Source organism: Ornithorhynchus anatinus, chromosome 1 (genome assembly GCF_004115215.2).
Source record: "Ornithorhynchus anatinus isolate Pmale09 chromosome 1, mOrnAna1.pri.v4, whole genome shotgun sequence".
Lineage (NCBI taxonomy): Eukaryota > Metazoa > Chordata > Mammalia > Monotremata > Ornithorhynchidae > Ornithorhynchus > Ornithorhynchus anatinus.
Genome location: NC_041728.1, coordinates 173,721,514 through 173,737,934, shown reverse-complemented (window position 1 = coordinate 173,737,934; position 16,421 = coordinate 173,721,514). Strand labels below are relative to the sequence as shown.

The 16,421-nt window shown below is 42.8% G+C and overlaps 2 non-coding genes across 2 annotated transcripts; both read right to left on the bottom strand.

Annotated features, from left to right (window-relative positions):
* Positions 1–4,491: 4,491 nt before the first annotated feature.
* On the bottom strand, positions 4,492–4,629 carry LOC114817350. Its single transcript, XR_003765206.1, has one exon. It is a non-coding gene; the product is annotated as a small nucleolar RNA SNORA7 (small nucleolar RNA).
* An 11,406-nt stretch (positions 4,630–16,035) lies between these two features.
* LOC114816054 lies at positions 16,036–16,173 on the bottom strand. The gene has a single exon (XR_003763830.1). It is a non-coding gene; the product is annotated as a small nucleolar RNA SNORA7 (small nucleolar RNA).
* Positions 16,174–16,421: the final 248 nt, after the last annotated feature.

Sequence of the window (16,421 nt, the reverse complement as noted above, 5' to 3'; positions counted from 1 at the left end):
AGCCTGTGCTCTTTCCACTGAGCCATGCTATAGTGACTGTTTGTGATCCCATGAACAACAAGGAGGAGGAAACTTACCAAGGCACTGATGGGCTCTCCTTGAGGACAGGTGGTTGTGGGCCTGTGGGGGTGGAGCAAGGAGGGAGGTGGGGGCTTCTCTCCCTGCTCTACCCAGTCCAGTAACAGGCCTGGACCAATCAGTGACTGCCACACAGAGCCACCACCGCCATGCTTATGGCAGATAAAAGGTGGTCATTTTGAATGGTCAGATGGCACTCAGGGGGCATGTAAAGGGCATGCAAGAGCAGCACAGAGGCAGATGGAGGCATATGGGGCAAAAAGCAGGCAGAGGAGAAGCAACCAAAGGAGAAGCAAGAAGAAAGCCCACTGAGAGCAGCAGAAAGCAGCAAGAGAGCAGCTCTGGAAAGCAGAAAGAAGAAACATGGGCAGAACAGGATCCCATGACCAGCAGACTGGTATTGGGCCCTTGCTGGAGTAGAGTGAATGACTGTGTGAATATGTCACTCCCTTGCACGTTGTTAAAACTAAGTAAAAATGTTTCCACGGTAACCTTGGTGATCAGAGGTGTGGTTTGACTCTACTATGTGTTACAGAGGCTTCCCAAGTCCAGGGAGATCCTGGTGGGTACGAGCTGGAGGGAGGGTGTGGGGGGGTTCGTGACAACTATGTGCCAGACACTGTACTAAGCACTGAGGTGTATAAAAGCAAATGGGGATAGACACAGTCCCTGTCGCACATGGGGTTCACAATCTTAATCTCCATTTTAAAGATGAAGTAACAGAGAAGTTAAGTGACTTGCCCAAGGTCACCCAGCAGACAAGTGGTAGAAAAGGGATTAGAACTAGGGTCCTTCTGACTCCCAGGCCCATGCTGTATCCACTAGTTCCTGCTGCTTCCCCTGCATTGCTGAGGCAGAAGGGAGAGGAAGTAGAAGCTCAGATTTTGTGGGGGAATATTCATTTATCATTTCTTTGGCTAATTATTTTGTATCTGTGTGCCCCATTAGATCGTAAACTCCTCAAGGGAAGGGATCCTGTCTTTTACTTCTATTGTATTCTCCTAAGTGGTTTGTAGAGAGCTCTGCCCACTTTGGGTGCTCAATAAATACTACTGAATGACCGATTCTGACAAGAGGTAGCACTTCCCCAGTCCTAGAGGTGCTGGGGAGCAAAGGCAGAAACCACAGCACCTCTGAAGCAGTCAATCAATCGATAGTATTTAATAAGCCCTTACCATGTGCAGAGTACTCAAGTGAATATAGGAGAAGAAGATGATCTGTGATCTCAAGGAGCTTACAAATATCCTCCACAAATGAGTGGCAAAAACCATTAAAAAGAGAACAAAATCAGGGTGTCTATTGGACTATGAACTCTCTGAAGTAAAGGCACTTACTATGTGACAAGCACTGTTCTAAGTGCTGGGGTAGATACAAGGTAATCAGGATGTCCCATGTGGGGCTCACAGTCATAATCCCCATTTTACAGATGAAGTAACTGAGGCACAGAGAAGTTAAATGACTTGCCTAAAGTCACACAGCTGATAAGTGCCGGAGCCGGGATTAGAACTCACGACCTCTGACTCCCAAGTCTGTGTTCTTTCAACTAAGCCACTCTGTTTCTCTAAGGAATATGGAAGGAATAAGTGTGACTGTAATAAGAGAGGGTATGAGCAAACAATGGTGGCTGACTCACTTGATTTCTCAAATGCCTCCTATCAAGCTGCAACTGTCATGAAAATTCAAACAGGAGGTTCTAATCCCTGTTTCGGCATTTGTCGTGTGACCTTGGGCAAGTCACTGTACTTCTCTGTGCCTCAATTTCCTCCTCTGTAAAATGGGGATTAAGACCGTGAGCCCTATGCACAACAGGGACAGTGTACAACCTGATTAGCTTGGAACTACCCCAGGGCTTAGTACAGTACCTGACATATAGTAAGTGCTTAAACACCTTAAAAAAAAAGAAAAATTGGAAAAAATTACTCCCTTCTCTCCATCACTTTCCTGCTTTTTGATGGCTCCTGTGGAAATCTGTGACTGTGGGGGAAATGCTAATTATGCCTTTGATATCCAGGAGTTTACAACATGGTGTAATGGATAGAGCACAGGCCTGGGAATCAGAATCCCAGCTCAACACTTGTCTGCTTTGTGACCTTGGGCAAGTCACTTCACTTCTCTGTGCCTCAGTTACTTCATCTGTAAAATGGAGATTGAGACTGTGAGCCCCACATGGGACAGGGACTGTGTCCAACTCAATTTGCTTGTATCTACTCCAGTGCTTAGTAAAGTGCCTGTCCCATAGTATGTGCTTAACAAATACCATCATTATTTTTATGATTACTGTTACCTTTGTATTCTAATGATCTGGACAGTCATAGAAAGGAGGCTCACACAGAGTAGGAAAAAGATCTGTGACCAGGGAAGTATCACTGTAAAACTGCCAAAGTGGTCCTAAGTTTCAAATATTTTTTTTGCAACTTGCTAATCAAGGTTGATTTAAAATGAAAGCTTATCTGGGCAACATGACCTAGTGGAAAGACCACTGGCCTGAGATTCAGAGGACTTGTTTTCTACCATGTTACTTTGTGCAAGTCACAAATTCTATGTGCCTCAGTTACCTCAACTCTAAAATGGAGGTTAAATCCTCCTAACTCATTCATTCATTCACTCAATTGTATTTACTGAGTGCTTACTACGTGCAGAACACTGCACTAACCACTTGGGGAAGTACAATACAGGATTAAGGAGAGACAATCCCTGCCCACAACGAGCTCATAGTCTAGAGCGGGGGAAACACACATCAATACAAGTTTACAGACATTAAAATACATAAAATTACAGATATATACGTAAGTGCTGTGGGGCAGGGAGATGGGAGAAAAGCAACAGGACTGAGTCAGGATGATGTAGAAGGGAGTGGGACAAGAGGAAAAGTGGGGCTAAGTCTGTGAAGGCCTCTTGGAGGAGATGTGCCTTCAGCAGGGTTTTGAACCGGGGGAGAGTGATTGTTTGGTGGATTTGAGGAGGGAGGGTGTTCCAGGCCAGAAGTAGGATGTGGGCCAGGAGTCAGCAGAGAGACAGTTGAGATTGAGATACAGGAGAAGATTAGCACCAGAGGAGCGGAGTGTGCAGGCTGGATTGTAGAAGGAGTGAAGGGAGGTGAGGTAGGAGGGGGCAAGGTGATGGAGAGCTTTAAAGCAAATAGTGAGGAGTTTTTGTTTGATACAGAGGTGGATAGGCAACCACTGGAGATTTTTGTTGGGAGCAGGGTGACATCCTCTGAACATTTCTGTAGAAAGGTCATTGGGGCAACGGAGTGAAGTATGGACTGGAATGGGAAGAAGCAGGAGGTTGGGAGGTCAGTATGGAAGTTGATGCAGTAATCCTGTCGGGATAGGATGAGTGATTGTACCACTAATGTGGTAGCATTTTGGATGGAGAGGAAAGGGCAGAGCTTAGCGATGTTGTGAAGGTGAGACCAAAGGGATTTGGTAACAAATCAGATATAAGAGAGCAGAATAAAGGATGACACCAAGGTTACAGGCTTGTGAAAGGGAAGGATGATTGTGCCATCTTCAGTGACAGGAGAGTTCGGGAGAAGACAAGGTTTGGGAGGGAAGATAAGGAGCTCTAATGCTAACTTAGACTGTGAATCCCATGTTGGGCAAAGACTATGTCCAACATGATTATCTTATCTCTACCTGAGTGTTTAGTACAGTGCCTGACACATGTTGTCTTGTCTCATGCTTTGAGTCATTTCTGACCCATAATGACTCCTTGGATATCTCTCTCCCAGAGCACTTTACTCTCCATCTGCAATCATTCTGTTAGTGTATCCACAGAGTTTTTTTCTAGGAATAATAATAATAACAATTATTATGGTATTATTTAAGTTCTGACTATGTGCCAGGCACTGTACTCAGCACTGGGGTGGACACAAGGAAATTGAGTTGGACACAGTCCCTGTCCTGTTTTATAGGGCTCACAGTCTTACTCTCCATTTTACAGATGAAGTAACTGAGGCACAGAGAAGTGAAGTGACTTGCCTAAGGTCATGCAACAGACAAGTGGCAGAGCGGGGATTAGAACCCATGACCTTCTGACTCTCAGGCCCATGCACTATCCACTATGCCATGAATATGGAAGTGATTTACCACTGCCTCTTCCACACAGTAAATTTGATTCCCCACCCTCGACTCTCTCCCATGCTGCTGATGCCCAGCACATTCATTCATTCAATAGTATTTATTGAGCGCTTACTATGTGCAGAGCACTGTACTAAGCACTTGGAATGTACAAATCGTTAACAGATAGAGACAGTCCCTGCCCTTTGATGGGCTTACAGTCTAATCGGAGGAGACAGACAGACAAAAACAATAGCAATGAATAGAATCAAGGGGATGAACATCCCATTAAAACAATAGCAAATAAATAGAAATAGAAATAAACAAACAAAATAAGCACAGGTGAGTTTTGACTTGTAGCAGATTGCCTTCCACTCGCTAGCCACTGGCGAAGCTAGGAATGGAATGAATATGCCTCTGCTTGACACTTCCTCCCATAGCCAAGACTGGTAGGGTACTGGAAACTCTCCAGGTGCCATCCTGAGAGGGTGACTGGCCTGTGGTAAGTGTTTAACAAGAGCCACTAGAAAAAAGTATAATCAGAGAAGATGATGCTCACTATTTTGTCTCTTCCCCACAAGAAAGAGACATAAGGAAGGCAGGAACTGTATTTATTCATTTCTTTTTTTACCACAAGCATGTAGTCCAGTATTCTGTACCCTGTAGGGGCTTCACATTCATTGACCTTTTTCTCACTGATTTTTCCCTTTCACTATCACTTTCTGTCCTTCAATTTCTAGCATACTTTTTTCCAAGTTCAAAACCATTTCACATCCATTATCTCAGTTGTCCATGAGGGAGGATAGACTGGTATTATTATCCCCACTTTATGGGTAAGATAATGGTTATGTGACTCATCCAAGGTCAAGTAAAGATCAGAAAAGGGCTAGAATCCATACTTTTTGGCAAACTCAGGACTCCCTCCATTCTACTGTATTGAATCCTGCTAACCATTCGTTCTCCCCTCTCCCCTTGTCCCAACTGAGCTTTTTTATTTCTATTCGTCAAATTCCCTAGGGACTATGGTGGTACACACAACGGTGCTGTATAAATGAAGCAGTGAGGAGAATTTGTTCAATTATTTTTTAAAAGCTTCAAGTTTCTCAGTTGGAAGGCACTATATAAATAGCAAGTGTTATTATCGCATTTAATTTTCAACATTGAGTGGAGCTATTCCTCTGGATGGATATCTCTACCACTTTAAATTAATTTTAGGGTCTGGCTGCCAAGAACCCACTATTTCAGATAAATATACCCATAGTAAAACAAATCTACCTGTAATAACCATTATAGAGTGTGCCAACCTTATGTTGAGGAAGGGGGGTCGAGGGGAGGAAATTATGCAATAGCAGACTATGATAGAGTATAGCTCAATTTTACTATTCTGTCAATAACCAAACTGCTCCAGTTACAGTCCTAAGTGAGCTGAGGAGGCTACTCTATGTCTTTTCTGCTGGTAGTGAGTCTATCGCGTTGTTCTGCTATTACTAATGAAGGGAGCATTAACACACTTTTACATGCACCATTCCTCTGTGTAGTCCTCAAATATTATGTGCCATTGAGGTATCTGGCTATTTGCATTTAGAATGTCTCCTGCTTCTTGTACATATAAATGTTCCTGATTTCCCCTCCACTGATGCTTGCCCCTATATTATCTGTATCAGTAGCTGGTATTCACCTTTCTTTCCCCAGCCCCCCAAGGTAAGCAAGGTTTTTCCCCTCTTTTGTCCATTGATGGGTGACTCGCAAGCAACCCCTCAGTCAGTAATGCATCAGTGAGCCATGGCAGTATTGAACCTGTGCTCCCACTGGATTGTAAATTCCTCACAGGGCAGGAGGATGTACTTTGCTTCTGTTGTTCTTGCCCCAAGTGCTTAGAAACCAGCTTTGCACTCAGTGATCTCTTAATAAATCCCACTGATTGATTTTTCAATTGGTCTAATACACTACCAAGAAAGACACCAAAAGGTCTTTATTTTGGGAAACTGAAGTGTGGTCTGGAAAATCCATTCCAATTTCCCATTTGGATATTTGCCGCCAGTTACCTAGAGTTTGCCTTGCATTCAGGGCAGCTGTACTTGTTTTTTAATGGGTATTTGTCAATCATTTCAAGGCCAATTCCACTTTCATCCCACCTGTCTTCTGCTAGAGCAGTTGCCCAGTAATGCTGCTAACCTATCATCAAGCAAAGGCTATTCAAGCTTAAGAGGTGAAAGTATTATTAATAATAATAGTAATAATAATGTTGGTATTTGTTAAGCGCTTACTATGTGCTGAGCACTGTTCTAAGTGCTGGGGGAGATACAGGGTCATCAGGTAGTCCCACGTGAGGCTCACAGTTAATCCCCATTTTCCAGATGAGGGAACTGAGGCACAGAGAAGTGAAGTGACTTAATAATGTTAATAATGTTGGTATTTGTTAAGCGCTTACTATGTGCAGAGCACTGTTCTAAGCACTGGGGTAGACACAGAGGAATTAGGTTGTCCCACGTTGGGCTCACAGTCTTAATCCCCATTTTACAGATGAGGTAACTGAGGCCCAGAGAAGTGTGTGACTTGCCCACAGTCACACAGCTGACAAGTGGCAGAGCCGGGATTCGAACCCTTGCCCTCTGACTCCAAAGTCTGTGCTCTTTCCACTGAGCCATGTTGCTTCTCTAATGATAATGGTAGTTCAAATCTACGTGGCAAGCAGTGTATTTAGCTCTGGGGTAGATATATAATAATCAGGTTGGATACACTCCCTGACCCATATAGGGCTCACATTATTAGTCCCCATTTTACAGATGAGCTAACGGGCACAGAGAAGTGAAATACCTTGCCCTAGGTCACCCAGAGACAAGTGGCAGAGTAAAAATTAGAACCCAGGTCCTTCTGACTCCCAGCCCTGTACTCTATCCACTAGGCCACACTGCTTCCGTGGGAGTTGAGCTATATGTGGAATCAGTTTTAAGAGCATAGCTAACTCCTGGATTGGCTACAGAGAATGGAAATGGATCATCCCCATTTCTGAAAAACAGAGTTGGTGCTGGGTAGCATTCAAATCCCCTTAGCAGAAGACAAAAATTAAGCCCATAAGAGGCCCAGCATCACCACCTGAACTTAATAATGCAGCTCATGCCCCTCCTGCCATTTTCCTTCTCCTAACCAATTAATAAATAGTATTTATTGTCAGCTCTGTGACTATGGGCAAGTCACTTAACTTCTCTGTGCCTCAGTGACTTCATCTGTAAAATGGGGATAAAGACTGTGACCCTCACGTGGGACAGCCTGATTACCCTGTATCTACCCCAGCGCTTAGAACAGTGCTCTGCACACAGTAAGCACTTAACAAATACCAACATTATTATTATAGTACTAAGTGCTTGAGAGAATAAAATAGAGTTAGTAGATACTATGCATGCCCTTGAAGAGCTTAAGTTTCATCTTACTGAAAATTATTTCACTAACATGAGGGTCAACCAGAAAATTAAACCCAAGGAGACATAAAAGTACTTTCACTTTGGAGCACTGACTGTTTTTCAAAGAGATAAATTAATCCTAGAATTTCCCTTGTTGAGATCTAGATTGTAAATTCCTTGAGGACAGATTAATGCTATTATATTACAATCTCCCAAGCATATAGTACAGTACTCTGCACTGTAAATCTCCAATGATTACCATCGATTGATAAGGGAGACAGCATGACCTATGGAAAGAGCATGGGTATGGCAGTCAGGATTCCTAGGTTCTGCTACTCAATCAATGGTATTTATTGAGTGTTGACTGTGTGCAGAGAACTTTACTAAACACTTGGGTAAGTGCAGTGCAATAGATTTGGTAGGTACGTTCCCTGCTCACAGTGAGTTTACAGTATCACAGCTCCTTCCTTGATGTGAGAGCTTGGCAAATAGCTTGGTCTCTCTAGACCTCAGCTTGCTTATCTGTAGAATGGGGATATTGCCTCCCTACCGCAAACTCACGTCTGTTGTGAGGAATACAATGGGGTAACTGATCTGACAATGCCATAAGAAAATAAGAGCCTTCAGAAATCAATTTCTCCCATTAAGAAATTTATCGAGGGGGGAAAGAAATAAACATCTGAAAGCTTTCTCCAAGCTCTAGAAAGTTAGTGATTGAGATAGGATCCCTGGGGAATGAGCAGTGTTTTGAGTTTCTGTTCATTCTTAACTTGGATCTGAGAATTGCGAATAAATGAGAGAATGGGCTTATTTACTTGATTTCTATGGTGGTTTTCTTCAGAAAAGTCTCCAAGTGCTCCTAATTGTCAATAATCATCACAACATTAAATAGAATTGATTGGGGATTGAATAGCAGGAGTGAGTGGGAAAATCACAAAGGGGAAGTGGAAGGAAAAAAAACAAAAAGAGAGGAGGAACATAGAGAGGAGGGATGAAGTGTGAGCAATAAAAAAAATTTAAATGGTAGTACAGCTCTGACCAATCACCAAAGACAACGGCACTATACTATAAAGTTTGTGTTTTATGGTACTTGTTAAGCATTTACTGTGGTCCGAACACTGTTCTACAAAATTCCATCAGGTAGAAAAAGGATCAAAATCTGTCTCAATAATATCCCATAGCAGTAGTAGACAGAGTATTTATTAAGAACTTTCTTTGTGCAGAGCACTGTTCTTAGAGCTGGGACACAGGACATATGTGAGAATTAAAGATAGTCATTGTCCTGCAAGGGGTTCGCAATCTATAAATATAGATTGGGGAGAGGACTTGGAAACAGGCACACCAGGGACAATGAAACAATAAAACACTGAAACAGAGTAACAAGAACAGATTCACAATACATAAAAATACAGAGTTGTGACTGGAGGAGCAGAATTTCAGACTCATCATGATTCAGAGTCCACAAGCTATCCATAGCCACAGTAAGGGCCACCATATTCATTCATTCTTTCAATCGTATTTATTAAGTGTTTACTGGGTGCAAAGCACTGTATTAAGCACTGGGGAGAGTACAATAAAACAAACAGACTTTCCCTGTCCACAACGAACTCATGGTCTAGAGTCGGGGAGACAGACAACAATACAAATAAGTTATAGGTATGTACATAAGTGCTGTGAGCCCAGGAGGGGGGTGCAGAGAACAAAAGGAGCAGGTCAGGGTGACACAGAAAGCAGTAGAAGAAAAAGGAAAGACTGGGTTTAGTCTGGAAAGGCTTTTTGGATGAGATGTGCCTTCAACAAAGCTGTGAAGGGGGGGAGAGTAATTGCCAGTTGGATTTGAGGAGGGAGGGTGTTCTAGGCCAGAGAAAGAACATGGGCTAGGGGTCGGCAGCAAGATAGACAAGATCGAGGCGCAGTGAGAAGTTTAGCACTAGAGGAGCAGAGTGTACAGTTGTAGAAGGAGAGTAATGAGGTGAGGTAGGAGGGGGCAAGGTTCAGAAATGCTTTAAAGCCAATGGTGGGGAGTTTTTGTTTGATGTGAAGGTGGATGGGCAGCCACTGGATTTTTTTGAAGAGCAGGGTGGTGGGCCCTGAAAGTTTTTTTAGAAAAATGATCCGGGCCTTCCCAAAGTTATGAGATCCCATACGGCAGGAGCCATTTTCTTTCCTGCAGGATGCTGCGGACAGGCAGTTTTGAGTTTGATCAACCACAGTGTAGGGGGCTGAGAGCGGAGTCAAAGAGCACGCAGGGAGATGAGACTACAACTGCCGGTTGTTTTACTCAGTAGTGAAGAAGGAGAAGGAGGATTTTAATCCAACTTATTTATCAGATAAAATGGGGGAGAAGAATTTGATACTGTTATTTGATGGTAGAATTCGGTAACAAAGGGCTGAAAAGCATTAGGGTGAGATCACAGAGAGAGATTCCCCGCATCCCACCACCATGTAGATTTTATAGTCATGCACCTGCATCCTCTTTGGTACATGAGTTTTCTTCATTAAGAGATTTTGCCTGGGATGAGACCTTTTCATTTCTCTCTCTCTAGCACCTGGCTGGTAGTACCCTGAGACCTGAGACTAAGTGCTTAGTACAGTACTTTGCACACAGTAAGCACTCAATAAATACAACTGAATGAATGAACCTGTCTTCACAGCCTCCAGTGCAGCAGGATGGAGAGAGGGAGAACCAGTCAATCAATCATATTTACTGAGAGCTTACTATGTGAAGAGCACTGTACTAAGTGCTTGGTACAGGAAAATAAAACAATAAACATCCCCTGCCCACAGTAAGCTTACAGTCTAGAGGACTCTGTAATGGAAAGCTTTCTTTGCTCACAGTAAGGTTTCCCAAGTTGGTGGGGAATCAGAATCACTATGCTTCCCTGATCATCTTTAAGTACTGCAATTTCTTAGAATCAGGAATAAACCTTTAGCCATTTAAAACTTGTCTCTATTCCGTGCAAATGACAGGGAATGTTTTAAAAAAATTCAAGTTACACTGTAAGCCCCTTGAAGTCAAGGATAATGTCTACTAACTATTGTATTCCCCAAAGCATGTAATACAGTGGTTTGTACAGACTAGTCAGTCAAATTCCATTTCTTTTCGAATGACGATTCTACATGCTCATTTCAAGCATTTCTATTGCTAGGTTAGCACTTAATGTTACTTTGGCTGCTTGCAGAATTGGACCAAAAAGTGGAATTTTCTACAGAATAATTAACTGCACAAAAATTAGTGCTCTGCAGAAACTAAGTGCTCAATAAATACCATTGGTCGATCTTAGCCTAGACAGACAAAGCTGTCAGGCAATCGGTAGTATTTACTGAGCATCTACTGTGTGCAGAGCACCATACTAAGCTCTTAGTATGGTAGAATGGCTAGACCCCATTCCTGCCCTCAAGGAGACTTGGGGAGACAGACAATAAAATGAATTACAGATAGGGATCTAAGGAAATCCACAGGACAGGTTTTTAGGATGGGAAACTATTCAGATCCTGAGACACTAAACATATACATGTCTAGACAGATGAAATGACTTGGACCTTAAGAAAACTATGACCATCTTATGGATTTTTCACAGATTTTCATGGAGAGATAGGGTTGCCTAATGAAAACCTGCACAGGACAGAGTATCAGGAGACCTAGGTTCTAATCCCATCTCTGCCTCTGCCCTGCTGGGTGTCTTCAGGGAGTTACTTAACCTCTCTGTATCTAAGTTTTTTCATCTGTAGAAGGGGATAAGATAGAATGTGAGCCCCAAATGGGAGAGGAATGATGTTCGATCTGACAACCTTATATCTATCCCAGTGCTTGGCACGTACCAGGGCATTTGATTAATGGCATTAATGATATCATTGTAAATGTCTCTAGCAGTATTTGTCACCAGCAGCATCCCTTCAAAAAATTCTAGAACCAGAAAGAAAATGGACTGCTTATTGAGTTCATCCCCCTGCCAAAGACAAGATATTCATTCCATGTTTCCCCATTCCTCAAGAAACTCCAGTGGTTGTCCATCCACAGCCACATCAAATGGAAACTCCTCTCCATTGGCTTTAAAGCACTCAATCACCTTGTCCCCCCTCATATTTCACACCTTGCTACTATCCTCAGTGGAAAGAGCCCCGGCTCTGGAGCCAGAGATCATGGGTTCAAATCCCTGCTCTGCTGCCTGTCAGTTGTGTGACTGTGGGCAAGTCACTTAACTTCTCTGTGCCTCAGTTACCTCATTTGGAAAATGGGGATTAAGACTGTGAGCCCCATGTGGGACAACCTGATTCCCTTGTGTCTACCCCAGCGCTTAAAACAGTGCTCTGCACATAGTAAGCGCTTAACAAATACCAACATTATTATTATTATTAATGCTAACCTTCTCACTGTATCTTGATCTCGTCTATCTCACCATCGACCTCTTGCCCCCCAGCCCGCCTGTGGCCTGGAACACCCTCCCTCCTCATATGTGAAAGACACTCACTTGCTTCTCCATCAAAGCCTCATTGAAGGCACATCTCCTCCACGAGGCCTTCTCTAAGCCCTGCTTTCCTCTTCACCCATTCCCTTTGCGTCACCCTGACTTATTCATCCACCGTCTCAGCCCCACAGCACTTCTGTATATATCTGTAATGTATTCATTTATATTAACATCTGTCTCTCCCTCTAGACTAACTTCACTGAGGGCAGGGAATGTGTCTGTTTATTGTTCCAAGCTTCCAAGTGCTTAGTACAGTGCTCTGTACAAAGTAAGTGCTTAATAAATACAATAGACTGACTGCACCCAACCCATCCCAGACTGATGAGAATCTAGACTGTAAAAATATTTGGATAAGAAACTGCCATATTGTCACCCAGGAACTAATTCCAGTGGAAATTATTCCTTTAGGTTTAACTCAAATCTCTCAAGTTCTGGCTTTAAAGAGTTCTGTCTCGTGCATCAGAGGACAGATGGCCTCCACTGTAAGTAAAATAATGCTACATTCCTGAAGATTCTCCTCAGTTTTATCTTCTACAGGATAAACAAACCCCACTAACATAAATTCTCCATTTGCCAGTATCTCTCATCTTGTCTGCCTCTGCGTCCTCGTTCATGATAATAATAATAATAATATTGGTATTCGTTAAGCGCTTACTATGTGCTGAACCCTGTTCTAAGCACTGGGGGAGATACAGGGTCATCAGGTTGTCCCACGTGAGGTTCACAGTCTTAATCACAATTTTATATATGAGGTAACTGAGACACAGAGAAGTGAAGTGACGTACCCACAGTCACACAACTGACAGGTGGCAGAGCAGGGATTTGAACCCATGATCTCTGACTCCCAAGCCTGTGCTCTTTCCACTGAGCCACGCTGCTTCTCTAATGTTCATGTTCATGTTGTTCCCTGAGCTTGGAAAACCTTGTCCTCAAAACCCACCAGATTACAAGTCTTCTGACATCTTCAGATTTCAGCCCTCTGTTTGTTTTGATTTATTATTTTAAGCATTTACTATGTGTCAAACAGTGTTCTAAGTGCTGGGGTAGATACATGTTGGACACAGTCCCTGTCCCACAAGGGGCTCACAGTCTAAGCAGGAGAGGGAACAAGAAAACCAAGGTTCAGAGAAGTTAAGTGATTTGCCCATGTTCACAGGCAAAGCAATTGGCAGACCCAGGATTGGATCCCAGGTCTTCTGACACGTTGGCCCGTGCTCTTTCCACTACACCATGTTGCTTCAAACTCTCGTTTAAAAAAACTGATTTCTTTCAACAAACCTCCCAATCAGTCAATGAATCAATGGTGTTTATTGAACACTGACTGCATGCATAGCACTGTATTAATCACTTAGGAGAATACAATAAAATTGGTACATGTATTCCTTGCCTACAAGGAGCTTACAGTCTAGGGGGGAAACAAACATTAAAATATATTATGGTCGCGTACATAAATGCTATGGAGCTGAGGGTGAGGTGAATATCAAGTAGAGAAGAAGCATGGCGTAGTGGATAGAGCATGGGCCTGGGAATCAGAAAATCATGGGTTCTCATTCAGGCTTTATCACTTGTCTGCTGTGCAACCTTGGGCAAGTCACTCAGCTTCTCTATGTCTCAGTTCCTTCATCTGTAAAATGGGGATTAAGACTGTGTGCCCAATGTGTGACAGGGACTGTGTCCAACTCAATTATCTTGTATCTTCCCCAGCACTTAGATCAGTACCTGGCACACATTAAGCACTTAACTTACTTACTTACTTACTTAGAGAAGCAGCATGGTGACAAAGCCCAGGCCCGGGAGTCAGAAGGTCAAGAGTTCTAATCCCAGTTCCCCCACTTGTCTGATGTGTGACCTTGGACAAGTCACTTAGCTTTTCTGGGCCTCAGGTACCCCATCTATAAAATGGGGGTGAAGACTGTGAACCCCACGTAGGACAGGGACTGTGTCCAACCTGAGTACGTTGTATCTACCCCCGTGCTTAGAACAGTGCCTGGCACACAGTAAGTGCTTCACAAATGCCCCCATTATTATTACTAACAAATACCATCATCATTATTATTATTCAGTACACAAAGGGCTAAGTATAATTCTCTGCACACAATAAGTGCTCATTAATTTTTTTGATAAAGTGATCCAAATCCATAGGTGATGTTGAAGGAAGTGAAGTTGGGGAAATCAGAAATTAATTGGGGAAGGCCTCCTGGAAGTTCTATGATTTAGTAGGTCGAGTGTTAGATCCCTAGTGGATTATCAGTACCCCAAACTTTAATCAACCCTTCAACCACCTCTATCCTCAGCATCACTATGCCTCTCCTCAGCATCTATGCATATATGCATATTAGACTTGAACATTCCATTTTATTATTCTGATTCCACAGCTTCTGAACATTTCTGTGCTTGACTCTCTCTTTAGATTGTAAACTTCTGTGGGCAGGGAACATGGCTTATGATTCTGTTGTACTTCTCAAACATTTTGTGGCAGAGAAGTGGCATGGTATAGTGGACATAGCAAGGGTCTGGGAGACAGAAGGTTATTGGCTTCTAATTGTTTCCACCACTTTTCTGCTGTGTGACCTTGGACAAGTCACTTTACTTCTCTGTGCCTCAGTTACTTCATCTGTAAAATGGGGACTAAGACTGTGAGCCCTACGTGGGAAAGGGACTGTGCCCAACCCCATTTGCTGGTATCCACCCCAACATTTAGTACAGTGGCTGGCATATAGTAAATGCAGCAGCGTGGCTCAGTGGAAAGAGCATGGGCTTTGGAGTCAGGGCTCATGAGTTCGAATCCCAGCTCTGCCACTTGTCGGCTGTGTGACTTTGGGCAAGTCACTTAACTTCTCTGTGCCTCAGTTCCCTCATCTGTAAAATGGGGATTAAGACTGTGAGCCCCACGTGGGACAACCTGATTCCCCTATGTCTACCCCAGCGCTTAGAACAGTGCTCGGCACATAGTAAGCGCTTAACAAATACCAACATTACATTATTAATACCATAATTATTATTATCTTTTATTGTGCTCCTTTCTCCTGCAACTCCATTTAATTTATAAGTTCATGAGGATACTCGGAACGAAATCAAATCATCCTTTCCTAAATTCATCACATAACACATCCTGGTGGGCCTGGTCATTATTATAATTTCTCCAAAATTTAAAGCCAGGTGTTGCCCCAGGAAATCAGTATCCTACCAAAGATCAGATATTTAGTTTCCGAGACCAACTGCATACCTTTCACAGCTCAGAGGATGAGATATAATTTAGCAAAATAATAAAGGCGCCTGAGGTGTAACTTTGAAATAGTGATCTGTTTAGCCACCATGATGCATTATGAACAGCTGTTATGGGATGTGAAGAGAGTTCAGTAACAGCACAAGAGCTAGCTAAAGACATTTTCATGATTCACTGTACACTGAAGATCCCTAAAACATAGGTCTAAGAAGAGAGGCTTATTTGTGCAAACGATAACTAGCTGCCAATGTTTAGACATTATTTCTGTAGATTGACAGTATATCTGAAATTAGCCATCAGAGGGATGGAGAAATTGTTGATGAGGATACATCACTCAGAGAAATCAGGGCACAGGTTAGACTCTGTGGAACAGGAAAAAACACAAACATGGAAAAAAATAAAGACTTTTAAATTATAGTCACTCCCAAATATATTACAGTCATTCCTTACCCAGTTGTTTCCTGGATGCAGAGACAACACATCCAGTGCCTTTATGTTCTGTGGGTGGAAAAAGTGCCTAGAAAAAAAGGTGACCACTCTTCACATGCACTCCGATTGTCCAAACACACCGTCTCTCTCTCTCTCTCTCTCTCTCTCTCTCCATTCCTGATTGAGAAAAGTGGGGGAAGCTGGTGACAGAAGATAAGAAATAAGATGATAAAATACAAAAGACAAGGACAATGATGAATAGAAGAATATTATAGCATTATGACTTGGGGAGCAGAGTTTCATTCTCTTTGAGGCTCTTCATCTCAATGCTAGCAGCAACATTGACCACCTTCCCCAAATTACAAGTTTTGACTTGTAGCAGATTGCCTTCCACTCGCTAGCCAAGGTCCAAGCTAAGAATGGAATGGCTAGGCCTCTGCTTGACTCTCCTTGCCTTAGTCGAGACTGGTAGAGTACTGAAAACTCTCCAGATGTGACCCTGAGAGGTGCACTTAAGCTTACAACAACATTTTCTCCAAAGACTCACTTCCAGTCCAAAGAAACAAAACTTCATGGACCAAATGGCACCTGTTTCTCACAGCTGGGCAGTTTGACCTTGGAATAGATTTTGAGAGAGAAACATCTAGGAGAGTCAGACTACCTAATTTGGAAGAGATAGAAAATATCTTGGATCAGTAACAATCATTAAAATGGAAAAAGTTGCTAGACAGCTTGAGATAGGAAAATAGGATACCTT